General features: G+C 35.9%; 1 pseudogene; it reads left to right on the plus strand.

The window, feature by feature from the left end:
- Positions 1-2,046: 2,046 nt before the first annotated feature.
- Positions 2,047-7,617, plus strand: LOC113312601 (annotated as a pseudogene).
- Positions 7,618-24,841: the final 17,224 nt, after the last annotated feature.

Here is a 24,841-nt window from a genome sequence, read left to right on the forward strand (position 1 = left end):
AGAAGCAAATGACCCAAATGAAGAATTATGAGCTGCAAAGAATCAGATGTACGTTTTACGTGGAAATGAATGTGATGTTTGCAGGTTTAATTCGTCTAATAAGGGTAACTTTTTTTAATCATTTCATCTTACACAGAGTCGGCACGGTAAGTAGTTTTAATACCCTGCTGATTCCTTTAGTCGACATGGTAATTTAACACATACTACATCAACATAAGGTATATCCCACTTTTTTAAAATAAATAGTCATCACCTTACTTTTATAAAACCATGAAGAATTTTGATTAAACATAAGAAGTTGTCATGGTTGTAAACTAGTACCATGTTGACTTCTAAATCTAATATTGGCCTAATAAAGTATTAGTCGTTATGGTCGATTTATTCTAACCGTGACGAATGCTTGAGTGTTTTTGCACAGATAAATCTTTGTTAGACAATATGGTAGAGTCCACAGGTCATATTTCATAAGCCATGTCGATTCTGTCTGTTTGCTTGACATATATTATCTTACAAGTTATGTTTTTATAGCTCGTAGTTGCAGTTTATGATCAAGCTGAAGATGTCATAGCCTGGTACTCACTTCCGTGCCAATAAATTAGTACGTTACCGAATCTTTTCTTGTTCCAAATTTTTGAATAATTTGCTTAGTTCTTCTAATAAGGTCTTTTGTATTGCATCATGTAGGAATGATCATCTAAAAATTAAGTTAAAGAAAGGGATATTGCGAAGGGAAAAGAAATCATGTGTCTCATAGTTTTAAGCAAGCAATCACACCTTAAGCGTTTTGAATTGGTTTTGTGACTGTAGTGGATTATATGTAAGTCACAAGAGAAAAGTTTATGTGTATCCTAAGAAGATGAAGAGTGGTTACAAGGCTAAGTCAAAGAAGTGCGGTTTCTCATTCGATATTATATTCAATAAGAACGAAGAACATGAATGTATAGAGTTTTTAATGGTTGTCATAACCATAAAGATATGCAAAGTCTTGCTGGACACCCCCATCCCCCAATCCCACGTTGCCAAGCTAAGTCAAATTGGTGAACTTAACCAAGTAAGCTTATCGACAAGTTTAAGATGGATGGCAAGATAACCTCTATTTACTGTCTACAATTTATGCGACCAAAGCAACTATAAAAAGGTTGGAATAGAATGGTAATACGGTTATGCAAGTATCTTTGTGGTTAGCGAACCAACAAAAATACACGGTGAAACAACATAAATCATTATACGGCAAAACTTACGACAAGAAACTACTCACAATAGCATGGTGCTTTATGGAACGTGTGAAGGACGAGAGTTATATTTTATCATTAGAAACCTTGAATTTGTTATACAGCATGGAAGAAACTCTTGAGTCATAGTGATCGACAATGAGCAAGCACTAATGCACGTCGTAAAGGAATATTTTTCCAAGGAATAATTTTTTTTTATGGAATATCCAAAAGGGAAGGTCAAAGAAAGGTATTCAACATACAAAGGAGAAAAATGAACATCTTAGTAAACTAACCCATGAAGAGAAGATGAAGATAAAATAAAGATGATGAGAAATATGGAGAAGATGAAGTAAAACGGATGTTTTTACTCAAAGAGTGGGATAAATTTGTTTAGTCGATGACCGTGAAAGCCCAAGAAAACAATTTGAAGGAGTTTGAGGATAATTGAAGCATATACCCCAAAGTAGTTGCACATTGCAAGAAACAATGGTTGGAGACATATAAAACTATGTTTATATATGCGTTTGTTTACTTATGATTATAAACACTTCAAACTTGAGTCAAAAAGTATGGTAGAGCAGGCTCACGACCAACCAAAAAATTTACTTAATACAATTTAAATGAGATTGTGGCGGTAGTTATATCCCTAATATTAATAAGAAATTCAAAGAAAATATGCACAACAAGTTGATAACTTGCAAATACGATGATTGGTTGCTCCTGAGTATACGTACATCACAACGCCTTGTATTAGGAAATTCGTTATATGATAACACTACTATAGTTGTATAAGGACTACGATGACTTTAGCGCTCCTTGTAACTGTAAGACAATGACATCTATTGGGATTCCTTGTCGCAATATTATTGGAAGGTACAAAGATGCGATTTTAATTGATGATATTGATCCATATTATGAACAAGTATCTTTTATCCAAATGCCCATAGAAGCTCTTGGTAAAAACTTTAACGACACGGAAATTGGACGAGAAGTACATGAGATTTAATCCAAATTCAAAAGGGCACAACATATATTATTGCATAAGTTTATACCAATAATCCACCCCTATATGGAAGATATTGAAGAACAATTAACCAAAATCCTAGAGGTAGACCAACTTTTGTATAAAATATAAACCATAACAACGAAAGGACCAAATGTATTCAGACCAGCCAATCAACATAAGTATTTTTATGAATCGGCTTGTGTGAAGAAATTGTCGAGCAGTTTACTAATCAAAAACACTGCAAACCAGAATTTCATTCCATTTTTCTTCCTCAGGAGTAAGCAACAAATTGAATGGAAGCAACAACAGTGTCAACAATTTGAGGCTTAAAACCATGCAAAATAGTAATCCAAGGATCGAACCAAAGTTTAATATTTTTAACATCCCCCACAATCCACAAGTAACCAAGTTTCAGAGAGGATCTGCAATTCGGTATTTCACTCCAAGTACTTGAACAATTATGGGTCTTTTTTGCTCTCCGAAAGCAAGTGTCTCTAAGATATTTTGCCCTCAACAAACTGCCTCACTAAGAGTCATGATTGTTGATAAATCTCTATGTGAACTTGGCAACCAAAGATTGATTTAACTTTTCAAGTGATCTTAACCCCGATCTTCTTTTTTCTTTATAAACCAATCTCGTATGATTTAATGAAGCTTCGATTTCTCTAAAATTGCCCCACCATAAGTTTCTTATTGTTTGATTTAGCTTCTTAATCATAAACTTGGGAATGAAGTAGTAGCTATATAGAATAATGGTACGAGAGCACGGAAAGGTTGAATCAAAACAGTTCTCCCAACATGATTTATGAAGTGTTTCTTCCGTCCTTTCATCTTAGAGTCAAACTTGCCAATAAGAAAATCAAATGAATCAGTTATATTATCAGGTTTCGGAATTAAATGATGACAAATTTGTTGCAGTTAACTTGCTATCTGAATAAGCTGCGTACGCATGGAGAATGACACTGAATGGAGAGATTTTTTTTTTATTAAGACTGTCAAACAATATGACTTCATCAGTGAACATTGCATGAGACACAAAGGGAGCCTATCTGTTAATCTTATAGCATGAATAAAGTGTATCATGCTCCATTCTATTCATAATGCAGGTTTAACTTTGGAAACAAAGAATAAATAAAATGAGTGAGAGATGACTGCCTTGAAAGATGCCTCTCTCGGGTCTAAAAAATCCTTCCAGCTGGCCATTAATTTCATGGGAATGATTTCTTATACCAAAATTTTGGAGAACACAACTTAGAAAGTCCAATCCACTCTATCATATGTGAAAAAGATAACCTTTTCGTTCGAGAACCTATATGAAAAATCCTTGTATATATAAGTTCTTTTTAACAAGGTAAACATATCATATCGAGGTAGTAACGACAAGAAAACCTAATTGATTCTCTCTTAGAAGATCACCTAGAAATAATCTAGATATATCTTGATTTATCAAATCCTGGGTTTATGAAACAAACAGATACAAGTTTCGTAACTATCAAAAAAGATAAATTGCCTGTACTTTATGATCCCTCGGTAAGGTCTTCAAAAACTCACTTTGGTTCATGAAGAATAAAGATGTGAAAAACAAACTTATGCAACTAACACACAATTTTCCAAGAGATGGTTTGTATGGTTATATGAAACCTCTATTTATAGTGAATGATCAAAGCTAGGTTTGGAAACCAAACTACCTTGTTTAGGAAAGAAAATACCAAGTACTTAACTAAAATAGGCCTTTAGTCACGTATTTATGGTTTTAGTTTGTAAACTGTTGCCAAAATTTCGTGCACAAGTTCCTATTCACGAAATCAACCTTACACACACATCATCAGTGTTGCTTAAGGGTGTACAGAAACCGAGCCGAAAACCCGGACCGGCCCGGAACCGGTGGAACCGTACCTATTTTTGTACCGAACCGAGAAAGGGGGTACAGGTACCGGTCCAAAAAATAGGAACCCGAGGCTAGGGAGGTACATGTACACGGTCCTATCCCAGTCCCGTACCGTCCCGGACAAAATGTACCGAGTAGTAATAGCCGTTAGATTTAGGGATTAATCTGAGTATCTGATGGTGCCGGTATATATAGAAAAATTACTGGGGTTTCTTATTTCATCTGAGTATCTGATGGTGGACTTACGAACTCAACAGCAGCAACAGAATATCTCTGTGGTTCATTCGGTACAGTGACGAACAAATTCACAGACGTAAGATTCGCAACCGACACAACATATCTATTATTCTTAGCCTACTTAGTATTCGCTATGCAATTAGGATTTTCTATGTTATGTGCAGGTTCAGTAAGAGATAAAAACACCATGAACATAATGCTTAAAAACGTCTTAGATGCAGTTGGTGGTGGTTTGTTTTATTATCTTTTCGGTTTTGCTTTTGCTTATGGTACACCTTCAAATGGATTCATCGGGAAACATTTCTTTGGTCTTAGAGATATTCCTACTGATGGTGGTTTTGATTACGGGTATTTTCTTTATCAATGGGCATTTGCTATTGCGCTTCTGGGAGGGCCGTTTCCCTTAAAGGTCATAGCACTTCGTTAGTTGTTTTGGGTACTTTCTTGTTGTGGTTTGGATGGTATTAGGGCTGAGCAGAAAAACCGTAACCGCGGTTTTCATCCGTATCCGTCCGCAAGTTTGCGGGTAAAAACCAATCCGCAAGAGTTATGGACCGGACACCGGTGCATTTTCAAATCCGCACGCGGTGCGGTTGCGGTTGGGATTTGATAACCGCGGATTACCCGCACCGTAGGACATTTAGGGAATTTATTAAAAGTATTAAGGATAATATGGGAAGTTGGGGTTTTATATATAAGGATCTTATATTTCTAAACCCTAATAGCCATTTTTTTTTCTTCGAGTTCATCGTCTCATCTTTTTTTCTTCGAGTTCATCGAGTTCATCGTCTCATCTTCGATTTGCAGAGAAGTTTCTCTTCTTTCTCTTTCGTTTCTTTAAGTTTCTAGGTTAATAGCCAAGCTCTTTGTTCACTAATCACTATCGTTGGCGATAGTGATTTGATTTTCTCGCAACCTCAAGCAAATACCACTTTCTGTTCATTTATTCAATATTCTTTGACTCTTTCATAAAAGGTAATTACTTTTAGGTTTACTTTAATTTGGTGTAAAGTTTGATTTTTCATCTAAGATTATATGGAACTGAAAATTGAGAATTTGAGATTGATATTTGTTAGATCATTTGTATGATTTAGTGGTTTCCATTATCAATTAAATTTAGATAATTTTAATTTTAGTTCAGATTTTTGTTTTAGGAATTAGGGTTAACTTTCAATTATCAATTCAATTGGGAACAGGGGATTCATTCTCATTTAATTGTATTCATTTTTGAGTTCTTATTTTGTTTTGGGAAATAGGGTTAAGTAACTTTGAATTCAATTGGGTACAGGGAATTCTAATTGGTGTATATTTGTTTTGGGAATTAAGGTTAAATTGTATTCATTTTCAATTTCTAATTCATTTTTTGATTTTCATTGGTTCAATCAATGGGTACCATTTTTTTGTGAATAAATCATATTTGGAAAAGGGGTTATTAATGTTGATAGCTTTTCCTTCACATCCAGGAAGAAAAGAAGTATAATTTTAGTCGGCTGAAGACGAAGGGATATAGACGAGGAAGCGTTGCAAAGAAAGGTTTATATTCTTCTAATAACAATGGTTAGAAATTTAAGATCACAGTTCTGAATTTAGTTACTGGTTCGCTGTGGAGTTGTGTTTTGGGTTTTGTCTATGATCTCAGTGCTCATTTACATGGCAGAAATGAACTGATGTGCTTTGAGTGTTTTACGTTTTATGTCATATCTGACATTTAAGGAACTTAGAAATGTGTGGTTAGAAATTGAAATTACAGCTTGCTTTGTATATTAGTTGCTGATTGTGGTGGAGTTCTTGTTTGTCTTATGTCTATCTGAATGTTGATTGGCATGGCAGAATTGAAGTGATCCTGTTTGAATGTTTTTGATATGAGAATAAGCGATTAGATATTGAACTGAATTGCTTATTTTTGCTCGAGAATTGCTTATTTTTGCTCCTCTTAAGATTTCTGCTGTTTGTGACATTGGTTCCTTCGGCTTATGATATATCAGATCAAATTAGGAATTTATGATCAGAATGATGCCCAAATTTAGTGTTTACTGATTATCTATAACTCCTCCTCATTTTACAGATGCGGCAGAAATATTGCAGGAAATTCCAGACATATCTATCATGGATTGAATAAACTAGTACTCGAATCCAAGGTCTCTTTTTCAGTTTTTGGCATCAGAGATTCATATGGCTTGGCACCAGACTTGTTGCATTTGAATTAGTACTCTTTTGTGTTAGCTGTTAACTATCTTATGTCTATTGTTGCTTTTGAATTACTGAATTAGAACTCTTTTGTGTTAAAAAAACGCCTGTACTCTAGTTTGTAACTTTCTAGTTTCTATACTTAGTTTTTTTTTGATGATTCTTGTGATCAAATCCGCGGTTAATCCGCAACCGGCCCGCAAAATCCGCTGATCCGCAGAGGGCAAATCCGCGGGTGATTGGGCCGGTCACGGTTTGAATTCCCAAATCCGCAACTTTGACGGTTTGGTTGCGGGTGACCCCTAATCCGCAACCGTCCGTCCATTGCTCACCCCTAGATGGTATGGATTTAACCCTGGTTCTTTCGTTACCATCTTGAAGACGTATGGGGAAAGTGGAAGTTATTATGGGCAATGGAGTGCTATTAGCAGAACTGCTGTTACTACTACTTTAGCTGGTTGCACATCCGCGTTGACGACTTTGTTCGGGAAAAAATTGTTGATTGGGCACTGGAATGTTACTGATGTTTGTAATGGTTTGTTGGGTGGTTTCGCTGCAATTACTGCCGGTTGTTCTGTTTTCGAACCGTGGGAAGCTATTATTTTCGGATTTGTTGCGTCCGGGGTGTTGATTGGATGTAATAAGCTCGCAGAGAAATTCAAGTACGATGATCCATTAGAAGAAGCTCAATTGCACGGTGGTTGTGGTACTTGGGGTATAATTTTTACAGCTTTATTTGCCAAGAAAGAGTATGTTGCTCAGATATATAACGACGACGTTCTTGGTAGACCTTACGGTTTGTTTATGGGTGGTGGTGGAAAAATTTTAGCGGCACATATCGTTCAGATGTTGGTTATTGCTGGTTGGGTTAGTGCAACAGTGGGTCCATTGTTTTTGATACTATACAAGTTGAAGCTATTGAGAATTTCATCTGAAGATGAATGCAAGGGATGGATTTAACTAGGCATAGTGGTTTCACATATGTTTATCATGATGACGATGATTCGTTACCCAAACATGTCCAGTTGAGGAAAGTTGAACCTAGCGGCACTCCAAATTCTAATTCTGCTACACCCGTAGTTTAAATTTTTTTTCTTTTTTTTTTGTTATGAAATGAAAATCAACATGTTATAAGTACCGATTGGTACCGGAACCGTACCTGGTACCGTACGTGTACCGAATGGTACCGGAACCGAGGTCCGAGGTACAGGTACCGGTCCAAAATTTTGGAACCGAGGCTAGGGAGGTACAGGTACTCGGTCTCGGCAAGAACCGAGCCGAACCGTACCGTGTGCACCCTTAGTGTTGTTTTAATAAATAACTCATAACTTCTTCGTTATAAATCGGAATCAAGTGATTCTTGGATGGTTAGATTCATATTTTTCATTCACTGCAATATGAGGACCTTTACAGGATAAAGGTCATTCTCATTAAAGTCTTGGGGTCAAATATTCTCGAGTGTATGCATAAATGTATATTTACCATCATAGGAATTTCCATAGAGTGAGCACCTGTTTCTACAGATAGAGAGGTAGAATAAACAAGAGAATCAAGTATTAGTTACTAACCTTTAATCAAGTTATCCATAGATGTCTTCGTGAGTATTCAATCTTCAGTCTTCAAGGATAGCTTTGACTTTATACTATATTTCTTAAACCTAATCTAGTTTGAAACTAATTTTATCAAACTAAATCAAGAATGTGTTATGGCATCTAAATTTGAAAACTGACTTAATATACCTATGCCAGTGGGTTAAACCAAAAAATAAGTAACAATATGACTTACTCATGTCAAGCTTGAGAAAAGAGCTATGATGGAGTCTAAATGGTTCATATAGTGTAATAGTTATTTAGCAGCGATAATATTGTTAAAAATCTATTTGCCAAGTATAAAGGCAGATTGGGTACTAGAGCTAAATTGATATGATTTAAGCCAGGGGCTACAGAATAATATTTAATGCAATCTTGAATAAGACTTTTAATTTCAGGATCCAGAATTTGCCAACAGTTTTTGTAAAAGATGGTCGGGAATCCATCAGACCCAGGGGTATTTAAGGATCTCATTTTCTTTAGGGTTTGCAAAATTTAGTCTTCGTGGGGATGAAAATAATAGAGTTATTTCTAAAGAGGTAATCATATTAAAATTCAAAGAAGGAAAGTGAATACAACATACATTGGTATCTTTTGTGAAGATTGAAAGTGGTTAAGAAGTAACTCCTTTATAGTATCAACATTACAAGTCCAATTGTTATCATCAGTATTAAGACATAAAATGTGATTCTTGTTCCTCTTATGCACCACATACAAGAGTAAAGCTTTGGTAATTTTCCAACTTTGGGTATGAAATTATAATAATTTCTCTGTTCCTGGGCTATTTTATCACTCTTCTACATAATTTCAATCTTTTAAGAATCTCATTTTCATGTTCTCTAATATCCATCAGATGTACTTTGTTTTGTAATGCCATTAGTTTTTGACTTCCCATTTCCAGATCTCTAGAAATGTGACGAAAGTATTTATTTCCCCATTCGTGCAAGTCATTTCCCAACGAGTCCACCTTACTAATAGTACCACTATTGACTCTATTTTAACTAGCTTGAGTCTCTTCGAGGATGGGAGATCAGTCCAAAAATATTCTAGTTGAATTTTTTCTATTCTTTTGATGAATTCTCAACGTATGTTAAAGAGAGTGGATTTTTATTACTGGTGGATTTTCCCGATTCGGTGGAGAGTTAAAGAGAGTGAATTTTTATTTTTGGATTGGCTTTGATATCATCGAAAAATCTAGCATTGCTCTTGTCTGATATCTGTTCAAAGAATCCCTTGGAACTGCTTACAAAAACGTTGTCACAAGCTTTCGATAGAACAATAAATTTTTTATTATACCCCAAACATACCACAGTGATACCAGACCTTATAATCACTTTTTTTTTTGAGCTGTAACCACCTTCTTTGAGGCTAGAGTAAAAAAAACATTTATTTACTTTTAATTATTTTTTAATATCCAATTTGATGCGAACTCCATCGTATATCAGCAGTGTCTTTAGGACCCATAGGGAATGGGTACCACTTTTGAAGTAATGAGAGAAGCATACTTAGAGAAATTCTTATGGGATGAATAAATTTAGAGTTTGTTCATTTTTCTCCCATTATGGGATGAACATACCAAGAAAATGGATGTTCAAATGAATAAATCTGTTCATTTAAACATCGAGTTGGAACATCAGACGCGCGTCTGTAAGGACGCGCGTTCTTGCCAAAAATGCGGACGTCATAAGGGTGAGCGCTGGAGTTAGAAGAGTGAGCGCTGGAGTTGGAAGGATGAGCGCTCCCTGCTTTTCTCTCTCCAAAATCAAATTATTATATTTAGGGTTTATTTTTTATTATTTGTTTTATTAGTTAAATATTTCGTGGGGCCAAACTCTTATTATAGTTTATATAAATAATCTTAGTGGATCCCCACTCTTATTATTTTACATTAATAAAATCACTTGTGAGACCGTAAAATATCAAATTTGTTCATTTTTCCTTGTTTACCATAGTGGAGAATGCAGTTTGTTCATCCACGTGGCTCAACAAACTTTTTCTTTTGTTCATTGCCACAGGAACTGCTCTTAGTGGTGAGAACACCATTGTGGAAACCGGTAAAATCAACGAAATAAAATTTATGATCAAAGGGTACCTTGTATGGTTCGTAAACTTCCAAAACTAGTGAATCTTTATTGATGAACCTTAGTGGTCTTGATAATACGACACCCATATCGCAGAAGTGTTCAAATTGACTTTATATATTCTGTGTTCAAATATCAAGATTAAAAAGGAGAGAATACCAAGTACACCACCAATTTTTTCATTCAGCAAGATGTATAAACAAAACCTAATACAATCACAAGTAGATCAAAGCAAAGACCCTTTAATTAGATTGTATATAAAGTTTTATCTTTATCTTCCAAAATCAATATGTTTAGATAAAAGGTCCGCGAACCTGATTGTGTAGAATGGTTCTTGGACGATATGAAAAATCTATATCTGAGATCAATCTAGTCGTATCTGAATTCTAACAAGTATGAAACTTGCAATCTACCTTTAAAGATACAAATTCAACAATAATAAAGTTTTGATTTTGATCTCAAATAATAAGGACTTAAACTATGTATATTGATCATGTACTACTTGTCATATTCTTATTTTAAGGATAAACCAATATAATGTGGAAAAGGAAATACAAGACACCAGAAATTTTGTTAATGAGGAAAACTTCACCTACAGAAAAACCCTGGGACCTCGTCCATCTTTGAACACCATACTGTATTAAACCGCTATACACACTAGCATACTATCACAGTATAAACTAGATTGCAGTTGAGACTGAATTAGTGCTCCAAGCAATTCTGCTGCAGTCATGTTCCTTACGCCTCTTGAACCTCGTACGATTCCAGGCACTTGATTCCCTTAGATGACGTCCGTTACAACGTAAAGTCATTTCAACCTCGGTGAAGACATCTGATACCTATATGCCTTTAACAGACAATCATATCTATTTTCTTTTTGATTTTTAAATCTAGGTCTGGAAAATTATTTGTATTGATAGAGTCCATCAAACCCCAAAGATACAGAACAATACACTCAGTTAGCTGAAAAGACTGGATTACTCAAGAAAAATCTAAATAAATCAAAGAAGAGTTTAGATATCTATCTTAAGAAATCACAAAGTTTGATTTTCTTTTTGATTTTTAAATCTTGGCCTGGAAAATTATTTGTAGTAGAAGGAATCCATCAATCCTCACGAATCCGGAAAACTTACACTCGGTTAGCTGAGAAGGCTGGATTACTAACCACCTCTCAAGAAAAATCCAAACAAATCAAAGAAGAGTTTAGATATTTATATTAAGAAATCACAAAGTTTAAGACGAAGAGAACTTTCTGATTTATATCTATCTCGTTATTGATATGAAAACCTCAAAGATCAATAAGAATAAGATCTGGATACACTAACTATCAGGTTGACAATATTCAGACTGGGCTTCACGAATCCCTAAGTGAAGTCTTCAAATTCGTAACATAGAATGAAGTTCTATGAAGAATCTAAGTTATAAATGACGATTCTAGCTTAGCAACTAGGACGCAAGAGTGTCAGGGATTAAGAAATCCTCTTGCAAGATTTTTCTATTTATATATATTTTTAAAGTTCCAGCTAACTTTGAATTCAAGCTAGGATTTCTTGAAATTCAAGCAAATACTTTCTTAGTTTAGATGGAATTCATATTAGGAATACATATAATCATGTGAGATGTCTGCCTTGAAATCACACAAAAGAATATGCATTATAGTCCAGGGTTCTGGAACCGTGCATAATAATGGTTCATAGTGGTTCAGTAGACTTTGAACTTAACAAGCATGAGCGGTGTTTAACAACACTGTAGACTAATCATTGATCCAAAAGCACAACGTGATTTTGTGAACAAATTTGTCTTAGAAGTGTCTATGAGAATTATATCTAAAGCAAACATAGTTATGTAGAGTAGTTCGTGACTTTCTGCTAATACTATAACTGGGAAGGTTTGCAAACCTCTAACAATTCGTAAAGTTACGGCACAAGGGTTTGCAAACCTTGGCAGTTCGCGATAGTCAATTGGTAGTGGTTTGGAAATTGATTTATGAACCTATAAAGTGTGCAGAATGAATTAGTAAGCAGTTCTTTTTCTTACAAAATGAATTTTAAACATTCCCAATATCCATATATAATAAGTACTGTTGCTTAGGAAATTTCCAAATTGTTAAATTGAAACAAAAAAAAAATTGTGAACAACAAATTTTTCTTACTAAGATTGCTAAGAATCTAGAGTATCCATTGCTTAAAGTATATTTCGAGAGTTTAACCAAGACAAGCTTGAACTCGAAAGGTCTTATTTCTAATATTAAATCTACCAAAATCATATGACATAGTCTTAAAAGATGGAATGATAAATAGGATAGGTCGGACTTCACATACCTTTTTGTTGATGAAGTTTTCTCAAATGTCTTTGTTTGTTATCCAATCATTAATCTTTGAGGTTATTCGTTGATGTCTAATACTCAACTACCATGCTCTAATCCTAGTCTAAGATTTAACTTTAGTAGATTATAAATCAAGATATAGTTTCGTATATCTATTATTGACAACAAGCTTGAGATATCAAAATTTGTTAGCTCGGCCTAGCAATGCTCTAACAAACATGTTTATTAGCACTTTGAGTTTCCATGCCCTTAGAAGATCATGAAGAATATTGATTCCATATCTACAATTCACTATCTTGAAAAGCAAACATTTATTCCAATTGCATATTTTTATTCTGGGTCATCTGGAAACTCAATAGAATCTAGACGCTCTTCTTCAAATAGGCCCCCCATACGGTTAGCGAGATCCCCAAGCTCATCTTGTTTTAGTGAGGACGCCATGAAAGGAGAAGAGATAAAGACACTAAAGGAAAGATAATGTGGGATAAATGAATGACTATAACATAATAAAGAATTTATATAAGAAACAAAAAAATAAAGTAAATCTGATGGCTATTCTAGAAGATTCGTATGAGAAAACTGAGTATAAGACTGAAGTAGTGAGAAAATCGCTCATAAGACGAAGAAAAAAAAAATCCAGTAAGATGAAAACTAGAACCGCCCAAAATACGAAAATGAAGCGTTTTTCTAATGTGAAGTCGAATTGTAGTAAATTTAGGGCCTCAGATCTAATAAACCATTCCTGATAGTATATGATATAACCTTTAGAATATCTTATGTGATGATATCTTAACCTTAAATTTTACTTTAATTAATTATTAAAAAAGAAAGTTAATGAAAAATATGACATGGAGGTGAATCCGAAGATGTAGTTAAGACTTTCTTTAACACCTTAATGTTTAGTATTTTATCCCTCCTAGCTTGTAGGACCTAACTATTGGAGATGAATCTATGCTGAATGAGGATCTATAATCCCATTGTCATGAAAATATAATATTTTCAAGACACATCAGTGAGCTAGAATTAGGAGGGATGAAATACTAATCAGTGAACTAAATTTTTTCATCCCTCCTAGCTTCATCTTTTCTCATCAGTGAACTAGATTTAGGATGAAGGGAGATTAACCAGATCATTCTTTTCTGATTTTCTGAGATGGTTTGTCTTCTTCTTACTTAATGATGGAAACATGTCCTCTTTCTGTTTTGTTGGCCCTCCTTCTTGAAGAACTTCTTATGTGGTAATGGAGAAACCCAACACCTTTAAAGTTGTTTCTGCTGCTTTTCTGAATTCACTACCTCCCTATCTATAAGGAGAATTACCTGCAATCAAGTTAACTAAAAGCATGTATAAGAATGGTTTAAATCAGCGAAAATTTAGTCTCATTGGTAGGCTTGATTTAAGCAAGATAAGAAGAAGCTAGGGATCAATTGCTTAATCAATGGAAGGCTGAAGGTGAAGTCAAGCTCATTCCAATTGGAAAAGGGTTCTTTCTTATCAAGTTAGAGAATGCAAATGATAAGATTAAAATTTGGTCAGAAAGCTCGTGGAAAGTAGATGACCATCTACTCAAAGTACGGATTGAGAATTGAGGTTCAACCCGTAAAAGCATAGAACTTCTTTAGCCAAAGTTTGGATCAAGTATCTGGAGCTTCTCTTGGAGTATTGGACAGAGGAAAATTTGTTGCAATGGCCAAAGCTTTGGTCAAGCCTATACAGGTAGATACAAACAATTTAACTATAAATTTTGGTTTCTTTGCTAATGTTTTGGTTGAAGAAGACTTTACAAATAAAATTCCAGATTGTGTTTAGGTTGAAAATGGCGATGAGGATAACAAAGAAGGATTTTGGCAATGTGCTGAGATCCCCAAGGTCCTGGAGTTTTGTTTCCACTGCAAATTATGGACACTTGGTTTCTGAATGCAGATCAATTAACAATGATGTTACTAGCCAAACAGAAGTTGTTATTGTTTCTCATGAGATCGTTAAGAAAAAGAAAAAGAATTTTAGCAGAAACAAATGAACTTTGCCGGCCGAAGAGACTGAAGAAGGTAATAACAAAGATGCTGATATAAATTTCCCGCTGATATTACAAGGATAAAATTCCTTTTATTTTGATTCGTCAATTCGCCCAGAATTCAAAATATATAACTGATTCCATGGGATTTAATAAAAACAGGAGGTTGCTTCAACTCCGTCGCTCGTGGAAGACACGATTATTAGCATCACAAACCAGCTGTGTCTAAGCCGGTTTAAGGAGTCAACACCAATGTGAGCATAAAGTTTAAAGTGGCGGATTTCTTCCCCAACGGGTCATTAAGCACAAAAAAATGTTTTTCTAAATATTTTACTAATCTAGTAAGATAAAGAAATGCTCTTCTAAATCTCTCACTAATCCTAATAAGATTTCAATGGATAAGCTCATGGAGTGTGGTACTATGATGAGATTGAGCTCTCCCTCTTCGAAGGCAAATGGCCAAAAAACATTTAATGATGCTGAGAAAAATCACAAGGATTTAACCCTTGGAAGAGGTTGATGAAAGTCTTCCTTAATGTAGCTAGAACTCTTGTTTTAATTCGCGAGCTACAATAATCGTGGTTTCAAAGGTATGTCAAGAGCTTCTCATCTGATGCTCTTTGTTTGTTCCTCAAACTTTTTTGCTTTTGGTTTTTGACGTGTGCTTTTGCTTTGATTAGAGTTGTTTTTCCCGGTATAAGTTTATTTGCCGGTGATAGCTTGTGTGCTTCTTAAAAATTTTAAGTTTCTGTACACAATCCGTGGGGAATTGTACTTATTTGGAATTTTACACGGTTTTGACCTTGTCAATGAAAGAGAAAAGACATGATTGCAAGTGATGGTAATCTATTGCCCAGTTTGCTTTTGCCGGCCATAGGCGGTTGAATAACACTGCCCGTTCCACTAACTTCGATTTTCTTCTTTATTTGTTTCAAGTTTCAACAAAGAGACCTTTTTCTCTTTAAACTAATTAAGTATCAATACAAGGATAGCAGAGAGATAATTTGGCACTTCTGCACGTCATTTGTCAGTAAAGCAGAATACTAGATAAGGATCATCTTCATTCTTTCTAGTATGGCTGTAGGAGTATGGTATGAATGTATGATCTCCCCTGGACCTAGTGCTGTGCTCCTTCTGTTTGCAATTGACTATGGAAATCATCTTTGGGTTCAATCATTCTTCTGGTGGCTAAACAAGATAGCGTGGCGATTTAATAAACATATATACCCGCCCCAATTATGAGAACATGGGATTTCATGTGTGATTTAAAAAACTGAAAAAGCCTGTTGTGCGTAACACGGGATCTGGACGTGATGATTACTTAATGAACCACCTGCATTCCTCTGCACCCTGGTTACCAATTGAATTATTGTCCTTATTTCTTATGGGCGTCGGCCTTGCTAAATATCCTTCTCGACAATTTTTAATTATTAGTAATTAACGTCTTTGGTTTTGGTTAACAAAATTTCGATATAATTGATGTGTATTCCATTATGTGTAAAGTTGGTTTGATTTTGTATAGCGGCTTAATTCTGAGAGTATTCCATTCTGGATGTCGGAGAAGACTGCCGCCGCCGACAACTGCTGGTGCTACTGTCGCCGAAGAAGGCCACCGTCGTCGGCAGCTGTTGCTGCTACTGTTGCCGGAGAAGAGGATGCTGACGTCATGCTGGCGTATCCCTGACGCCAGGGTTCTCATAAATTTCTATCATGCAATTGATCATGAAAACGATCAACCAGTTCAGATGTCACTCCAACTGGTTGGAAATCTTCTTCAAGATTTTAGGGTCTTACACGATTTGTGTGAGACAGTCATTTGATGTAGACTCGGAATGTTTCGTATTGATCATTCGATCACTTTAAAATTACTTATAAGCTAATACTTTGTGTGAGACAGCGCGGGGCTTCGCCCCACCGGTGAGACGTGACAATACATTTTTGATTTGGTGTGCGCGGTCTTCGCCCCATCCCGTGACGATGTATTTTTTGATTTAATGTGGCGGGGCTTTCAAAGCTTAAAAAGCTCTTATTTTATTGTTATTTGCTTGCTCATGAGAAAACTTCTCTGGATCTGAATACCTATCACTTTTAACATGAACCAGAGTTTTTATTTTTCTTTCAGATTGCATAATGTAAACAAGGTACCACTGGCCCAACTAGTATTAACAAGAATCAAGAACTAACCGAAGTGTGTCATTCGTAACCTTTAGGGATGTTGTGTTAGAATCGCTATGATAAAGATTAAATCCTCAGCCAACAAGGAGTGTAATTATTTTCTTTTGAAACATCCACTGAGTTTAACTGGCTTGCATATTTCTCGAAATATGTGTTGGTAAGCTTTTAGGGATTGGTGACTTCCCCATTCAGTGATTTTGGCTCTTTAAATGAGTTTTGGTTCACTAAAATATGACAACCAAACTCAACTATACGAAGTTGGATTTTGTTCTTTGTATAACGGCTTAATTCTGAGAGTATTCAATCTCGTCTCTTAGCAAAAATACCGATCACTTGTGATCCCGTCTCTTAGAGTCGATTACAAAAAGTACTTGTTTGAATACTAAAATGTTTGTTTTGAGTCAGATCTGACTCAACGGACATATCCAGATCTTGGAAATCCTTTCTTAATTTGCAATCCTTTGACGGGAGAAGTTGTGTATACTCCTAAAACTAATACCTAGTCTCCTTCAACCATTTTGTACACACACAAGTATGCGCACTTTACGTTCCCGGTTTATGGACTTATACACTAATGTCCGAACACACTATGCTTATATACAAAGATGGTTACATAATCTAAACTCTCATTTCAATCATTGAAACTTTCTTAGAGGATGTTATACAGTTGTTATTTACAAACTATTTTTTATCAAAGCGATTTTCAAGATATTGAAATGTCAAAATGACTTTCGTCACGAGTAAAGATGAATTCGGCTAAAGCAAAAGCTTACCAACACATATTTCGAGAAATACATAAGCGATATGAACTCGAATCGAAATAGCAAATGTGTATGATCGAAGTCTATACATCTATACGACTTTTGTCTCAAGATAGGAGATAAAATAAGTAGACTTTTGAGTGATAGATAAGTTCAAGTATCCACATACCTTTTGTTGATGAAGATCCACCAGTTCCTTGAGTAGTTCTTCGTCTTCTTATGATGATCGCCGTGGAGTCTGGAGCTCAACTACACTAAACTATCCTAGTCCAAAACTTAGCTATAAGTGGACTAGAAATCAAGGCATATATTTTTGGCAACTAAAATTGACAAACAAGCTTGAGATAGCAATGCTTGCGAGTTCGACCGAGCAATGCTCTAACAATTCTTATCTCAAACACCTTCTTCGCTTCCCTCCCTAAGATCAACCCTTCTCCTTCACTTTGTGACCGAATTGAATCTGGAACGACCATTTCTTGGTTTAGGCCAGAGTCCTAAAGATTGATCTCTCGAGTCTATAAGTACTCATGTGCAGTACATTTGTTTAGGGTTTGAATTCTTTTCTCATCAACACACCCAAATTTACCAAAAACAGCAGAATCAGTTTTTATCCCAAAACAGGTGACATGTCTGCTTCACTATTCATGGTCGTTGTCATGTATTTATGAATAACTGGCAAGGAATGCGCAACATGCACTCGGCCATCCTGCTCCGGCCTAATGCACAATGATTGTGAAATATTTGGCTCTAGGCCAATAGGCCGTATTATGCGCAATGATTGCGTAGCAACACCCAAGGCCATCTACCTAATTGGCCTAACGCATAATGATGATGCAACATTGTCCCTTGGACAATATGTCTTCGAGATGCGCCATGTTACTATTAACGCAACAAAATCTTGAGATGAAGCTTCATCTCATGCCATGGCGCATCTTTGAGCATGCACGATGCTAAAAATTCGGGGTGTTACATCATTCACCCTTTAAAGAATCGTCCCCGAAATTCAAAACAAAACTATTATGGATAAACTGTTCGGTTTGGATTCCTGAGCAAAAGTCCCATACCAGTTGCTCAGAATTCATGCAAGGTTTCTTCAGTTTGTCATGCAACATCTGTTAGTACCTTCTAAGCAAACATCCCATACCGCAAATTCAAGAATCCAAAATGAGTCCACAACTTTACCAAGAATCTCAATTGACCAGTTTCCAAAAGGATATCTCAACAAGGTATCCTAAATGTGCATCACATACTACACACTCAGGAGTCCCTAAAGTTCACAAAGTTGAAGATGTCATCGGAATGTGCATCCCATACGGGTTCCCGGGTTGCCATTAGTAAGTGGGGTGCGATTCGGCCTGACAACACAAACTATGTCGTATGGGTGAGGGGATGTTCAGTCCCAATGTCTGTCTATCGTTCCGAACGGTCTTCCGGATATCCACCCTTAAGTGGGGTGCCATAGAGGCCTGGAAAACTCACAGTACTTAAAAAAATCTTAACTCGATTCGCAAAGTAACTGGCCTGGAAGATACTAACTCTTTTCCACACAAAAGTTTGCCTACTCTCTAAATTTATTTCATTTTTGAAGGAAAAATACTCGTTGACGAGCCAACTCCGCATAGTCCCTAGAGTTATCTCAAAACTTCCTTTGATACCAACTGTGATGGACCGGAAAATTACGTCTGGCGCGCTAGGGCGCGCATACCATAACTTCCCCGGTGCGTCATTATTATGCTACTTACCGGAGCCTTAAATCCAGGCAAATGAACATCCATTTTCCCTTGCAAGCATGCTCGAAGAGCATGATGCAGCTAACTTATCTTACACACCATTCCATCTTACCCCATGTTCTGCAAAGGGTTTAAAGCCATTAAGGCTATTGTCAATGCATGTTTATGTGCATCTATGACCTTTAGGTCCTTTATAAGCATATAACATTCCTTGAACTTGCGCATAGGCCATTGTGACCTAATTTCGCCTATTTACTTAACTTAGGCATTACTGAGAGCATGCATTTGTATTGTACATGCTAATGGTGCACCAATCAGGCTCATGCCATACTTTCCTTAGGCTTATGCAAGCTCCGCTAACTTGCATATTAATGTAGCTTACTTTCTTGTCCATGCCCAGTTTGTAATTGGTGCATATGCCAACACCGTGTAGATTGATCGCCGAATGAGCATCCAGTGGCATGCTACTAGCCTCATCAAGTATAGGCACAATCATCTCTTGCATCACAATACCGATCCAGGTGATATGAGAATCCAGTATGCCGCAATCATCTCACAATTAGATGATATGAGAAGCCAATATGTCGTAGTCATATCACAATTAGATGATATCAAATATAATTATATAAACCAAATATAATTGCGGAATAGTAAAATAAATGGCACAACAAGATTTTTTTAACGAGGAAACCGCAAGTGCAGAAAAACCCTTGGACCTATTTCAGTTTTGAATACTCTCAGAACTAATCCGCTATACAAAATCTACTACCAACTTCGTATAGTTGAGACCAAGCATACTACCTCTAGCTACTTAGTTCCCTCAATATCCCTGCGCCTTCGACTTCTAGAGTCACGCACGTGAATATCAAGTCCTTTGGATCGTATTCCAAACAACAAAGAAGAATCTGACTGGTAACACTCTAATCAATCTTGCCAAAAGATATTTGATGAGTTGTTGAGAAAGGCTCTTATGTTTAATCTAATAAACTCCTTTGTCTGGTCAAATCAATCTAAATATTGATTACCGAAATAATCAAGTTCTGGATTCACAATCAATCAATATAGATCTCAAAGAGAAACTATAAAGCGATGTTGGTCTCGTGCAACAACTAATCAATCAAATCTATCAAAGATAAAGTGATTATAGTTGGATCCTATCCGATCAAGGTTTGTACACTAAATCCACAAGATACGAAAACTAATAAGAATTCTTCTTCGTCTTCAAATGTTCTATTTCCTTCAAATACCTGCACAACAACACTCGAATTCTCTTGTAATCAGTCATGCACAAAACAGAGTCTGTTAACAACGGATTATCACAAGATGTCTTTAGATACGAAGATGCATGGTTCTAAAGATCTCATCGATACTTTTATTTAGTTTGAGTGAGTCTTATATCAGAAGAGAAGGTTCTCGAGAATAAATAAACTAGGTGCAATCAAAGGTACAACAACTGTTAGTCAGTCAAATCAATAATCGAAAACTAATAATACTACAACTATCTAGTTTCCCACTAATGGCACTCGTAGAGCTTCTTGATCCCACATAAGTATTTAAACGAGCGGTTATAAGAGATTTCGCCTAATAAGGGTACTTTCCTATTTGAATAGATGGCTCCACCAGAAACTATAAGAAATAAATTTTCCTGGCTCTTAGGATAGTTTGCAAAAAATACAAACTCAAGTTTTTATAGACCAAGGTTGTTTGGAAAACAAGGAAATTCCAAAACCGAAGATATTCTCAAGATATGCATTAAAGTACCTAAATTCGGTTTTCCTATTTCCAACTAATGTTAACCAACATTTCCGAAAACTCTCATAGAAAAACTTCTATATTAGTCTAACATTAACTAATAATATTTTCCATAGGATATGCTTTAATTGCTGGTAAGTAAAACTCATATGATGAAAATCATAATTAAATGCTTTTCACTTTTCCGGACCAGGGATCACCTTGAGTATCAAGGAATATCTTTAAACAATAAATGATAAGAGTTATGTACATGTTCAGATATGTCGACATATAGAAGCTTCTCAACTTGACAAACCCAAAATCCTAATTCACATACACCACGAAGAAATATGTGAACCATGGTTATTGTTTTTATACATGGAGCCGATTAAACCATCACTCCAAAGTATGTTGTGACTGGTTATAACATAATACCCAATACATGCCATAACCGATTACACCTTTCTCACAAAGTAGCTTGTGATCACTTACACCTTGCTTCCCGAGTTAGCTTGTGATCGGTTACAACTTGCTTCCCGAAGGTAGTTTGTGACTGATTACAGCTAACTTCCCAATTCATCTTGGTTAACAAAATAACTTATGACTGGTTACAACTTCCATTCCAATATAGCTTGTTATCATTTATACTTTGATTTATAATATAGCTCATAACCGATTACAACTAGCTATTTATGTAGGCTATGACCGATTTTACGTCAAGTCTCAACATAGTTAAGATAGTTTCTACCTAAGTCATCTTCCACTGGTCATCCAAAAGATATTCAAAAAATAGCAAGACCAATTATGATTTTCTTTTCTGTTATGAAAACAAGTTCATACATCTACTTCCTCAAACTAATGCAAAGATACATAGTTTTCTAGGATGAAATCACACTTATATAATGCACACATAATCAAATAAATATATACAATATATTATGTCGATGTCATATGTACGAAGTTCCAAAAGATAAGTGTTTATACTTTGTAATATGTTTTCCTTGACACTTTGATCATACTATTATGACGAAGTCTCACCACTAGAGTATTATATACAATATATACAGCTTTGCATGTTATGTTTACAATATTGCACGACTTGAAAGATACATTAGGAATGGAAATAAGATCAATTCAATATGATTAACTTCAAGTGGAAGGTCGTTTCTTATTCTCATTCTCCAGGTCTTCGGAGTAATACTTGTATGTCTCAATATTCCTAGACTTTCTAGTCTAACCTAAACGAAGTTGACTCTAGTATTTAATCAAGCGACTCTAGATGAGTTTTGGTACTTAAATATGACAACCAAACTTGACATACCAACGCTTGGTGGGTTTAACCGATCTATGATCTAACAAGGGATGCACTAGACATAAACTTACCTAACACATAGGGGCATTTTCTTGCCAGTCATACGTTGACAACCCCTGTAATTGAAGACAATAACTCGTTAGCTACTGCTGATGCCAAGCCATTCAATGTATCTATTAAATGTTGCGCACGCAAACCGTCTCAACCACAAGTTCCTTTAGGGAAACTCTTGATAACACCAAGAACAACCTTGGAATCAACCATTATTGGTTTAGCACAAACAGTTTCTGTCGGAATAAAAGGGGGCGGGGCTGCTGGATGTTTCATTTGCAGTTTTACAAAGAATTCGTTGCGAGGTGCAATGCCACTGGAAGACAACACTAGAATCCCAGCTGAAAAATTTCCAAAACTCATCTTCTTCGTCCACGCGGTCAAGTTGGCAGCGTCTTGCTTCTTCCTTGACGGTGGTTTACTCGGATGTTGAAGCAATCTGCGGATCATGAATGAACAACCATTATTGTCCTTCTATTCCAAAAGAGATTATTTAATGGACATGATCTGTAGCCTCCTCCTTCTTTTGTACCTGCACAACACAAACTTGAATCCACTTATGATCGATCATACACAAAACGGAGTCTGTTAAAAATAGACGACCACAAGTTCTCTTTGGATCTAGAAATAGATATAAAGATCTCGTACTTTAATCTAGTTTGAGTGACCCCTATATTCCAAAGAAGGCTCTCAAGAATAATCAAACTAGGTGAAAGACAAGTTTCAACAACCTTTAATCAATCAAATCAATAATCGAAAACTAAAATAACAATGCAATTATCTAGTTTCCCACCAACGGTACTCGTAGAGATTCTTGATCCCACCAAAGTCTTTAAATGAGCGGTCATAAGAGATTTATCATAATATGGTACTTTCCTCTCCTGATAGATGGCTCCACCAGAAACAACACGAATAAAGTTTTCCCGCTCTTAGGATAATTTGCAATAAATGCAAACTCAACTATTTATATGTCAATATTTTTTGGACAACAAGGAAATTCCAAAACCAAAAGATTCTCAAGATATGCAATAAGTACCTGATTCCAGTTTTCATATTTCCAACTAATATCCAAGCTGTAATTCCAAAATCTCTCTTTGGAAAATCAAATATTAATTTAGCACTTAACTAATATAACTTTTCAAGAGATATGTTTTTATTGCTAGAAAATCAAAAACATATAATTAAAAGATTTTCAATACTTAAGTTTGGGATCACCTTGAGTATCAATGAATATATTTGAACGATTAAAGATAAGAATTATGTGCATGTTCAAATTATGTCGAAATATAAAACTTTCTATTCAGCAAACTCTAGTACCAAACTCACACAAAACCGTAAGTAGTATGTTAATGTAGAAAATCAGTTTTGATCTTGGGACCGGTTCTACCATGACTCCCAACATAAATTAGGATTGGTTCTACGAAATCACCAAATACAGGTAGGGATCTGTTCTACCAGGACTTCCAATGTGGATAAGGATCAGTTCTACCATGTGTTAGAGCACTGCTCGGTTGAACTCGCATGCGTTGCTATCTCAAGCATGTTTGTCAATGTTAGTGACCAAAACTATAAGTCTTGATTTCTAGTCTATTATAGCTAAGTCTCGGACTAGGATAGAAAGTGTAGTTGAGCTCAAGAACTCCACGGCAATCATCACAAAAGACGAAGAACTACTCAAGGAACTGGTGGAACTTCATCGACTAAAAGGTATGTGGAGACTTGAACTTATCTATCACTCAAAAGTCTGTCTACTTTATCTCCTATCTTGAGACAAAATTCGTTTTACTATTGTATATGGGGAAAAACGAGTCGCTGGTTTTTTAGTGAAGTGAAGAGACGAGCGTGCTGTCGAGACTCCTCAACTGAGAAAACTGCTTAACCTCACACAGATGCACTGCAAAGGGAGTGCTTAGATTCGAGAGATCAATATGTATGACTCTAGCCTAAACCAAGTCAATGGTCGTTCCAGAGTCAATTCGGTCGCAAAGAATGAGATGGGTTGATCTGTAGGAGGAAAGCTGAGAATTATGTGGGATCAGTAATGATCAAGGATTGTGGATGTGTTGAGGGTTTCTGCAATATTTGGTGAACTGGTGAGTTCAGATAAGTTCTGAGTGATTGATGAATTCTTGAGAGTAGTAACTCGAGAAATTCTGTGTAGACAATTGCTGATAGCTAGTGATCATTTGTTGTCTGTTGTCCTCAATCATGGGTTCAGAGACTTATTTATATTATCAGAGTTGTGAACACCTTGATCCCTGTAAGTGTGATGGTTTCTCGAGTAAAAGAGTGGAAAAGTGGGAGATCGTGGTGAAACCATTTCCAGGTTTTGCGGAGACTTGGTTGATCATTTACCCACTACTTTGCTAACTCCTTCAACCGTTGACACGACTTACTCACGTTTCTCGTTGTGGATGAACCCACGTGCTGTAGGCCTCCATACCAAAACCCTAGTTGTTATCCCCCAATTTGACGTGATTGATGTCTCACAAATCATGGAGTCTGAGTGGCAGACGTGCATTAGTTAGTCAGTTGTTGA

Source organism: Papaver somniferum, chromosome 9 (genome assembly GCF_003573695.1).
Source record: "Papaver somniferum cultivar HN1 chromosome 9, ASM357369v1, whole genome shotgun sequence".
Taxonomy (NCBI): domain Eukaryota; kingdom Viridiplantae; phylum Streptophyta; class Magnoliopsida; order Ranunculales; family Papaveraceae; genus Papaver; species Papaver somniferum.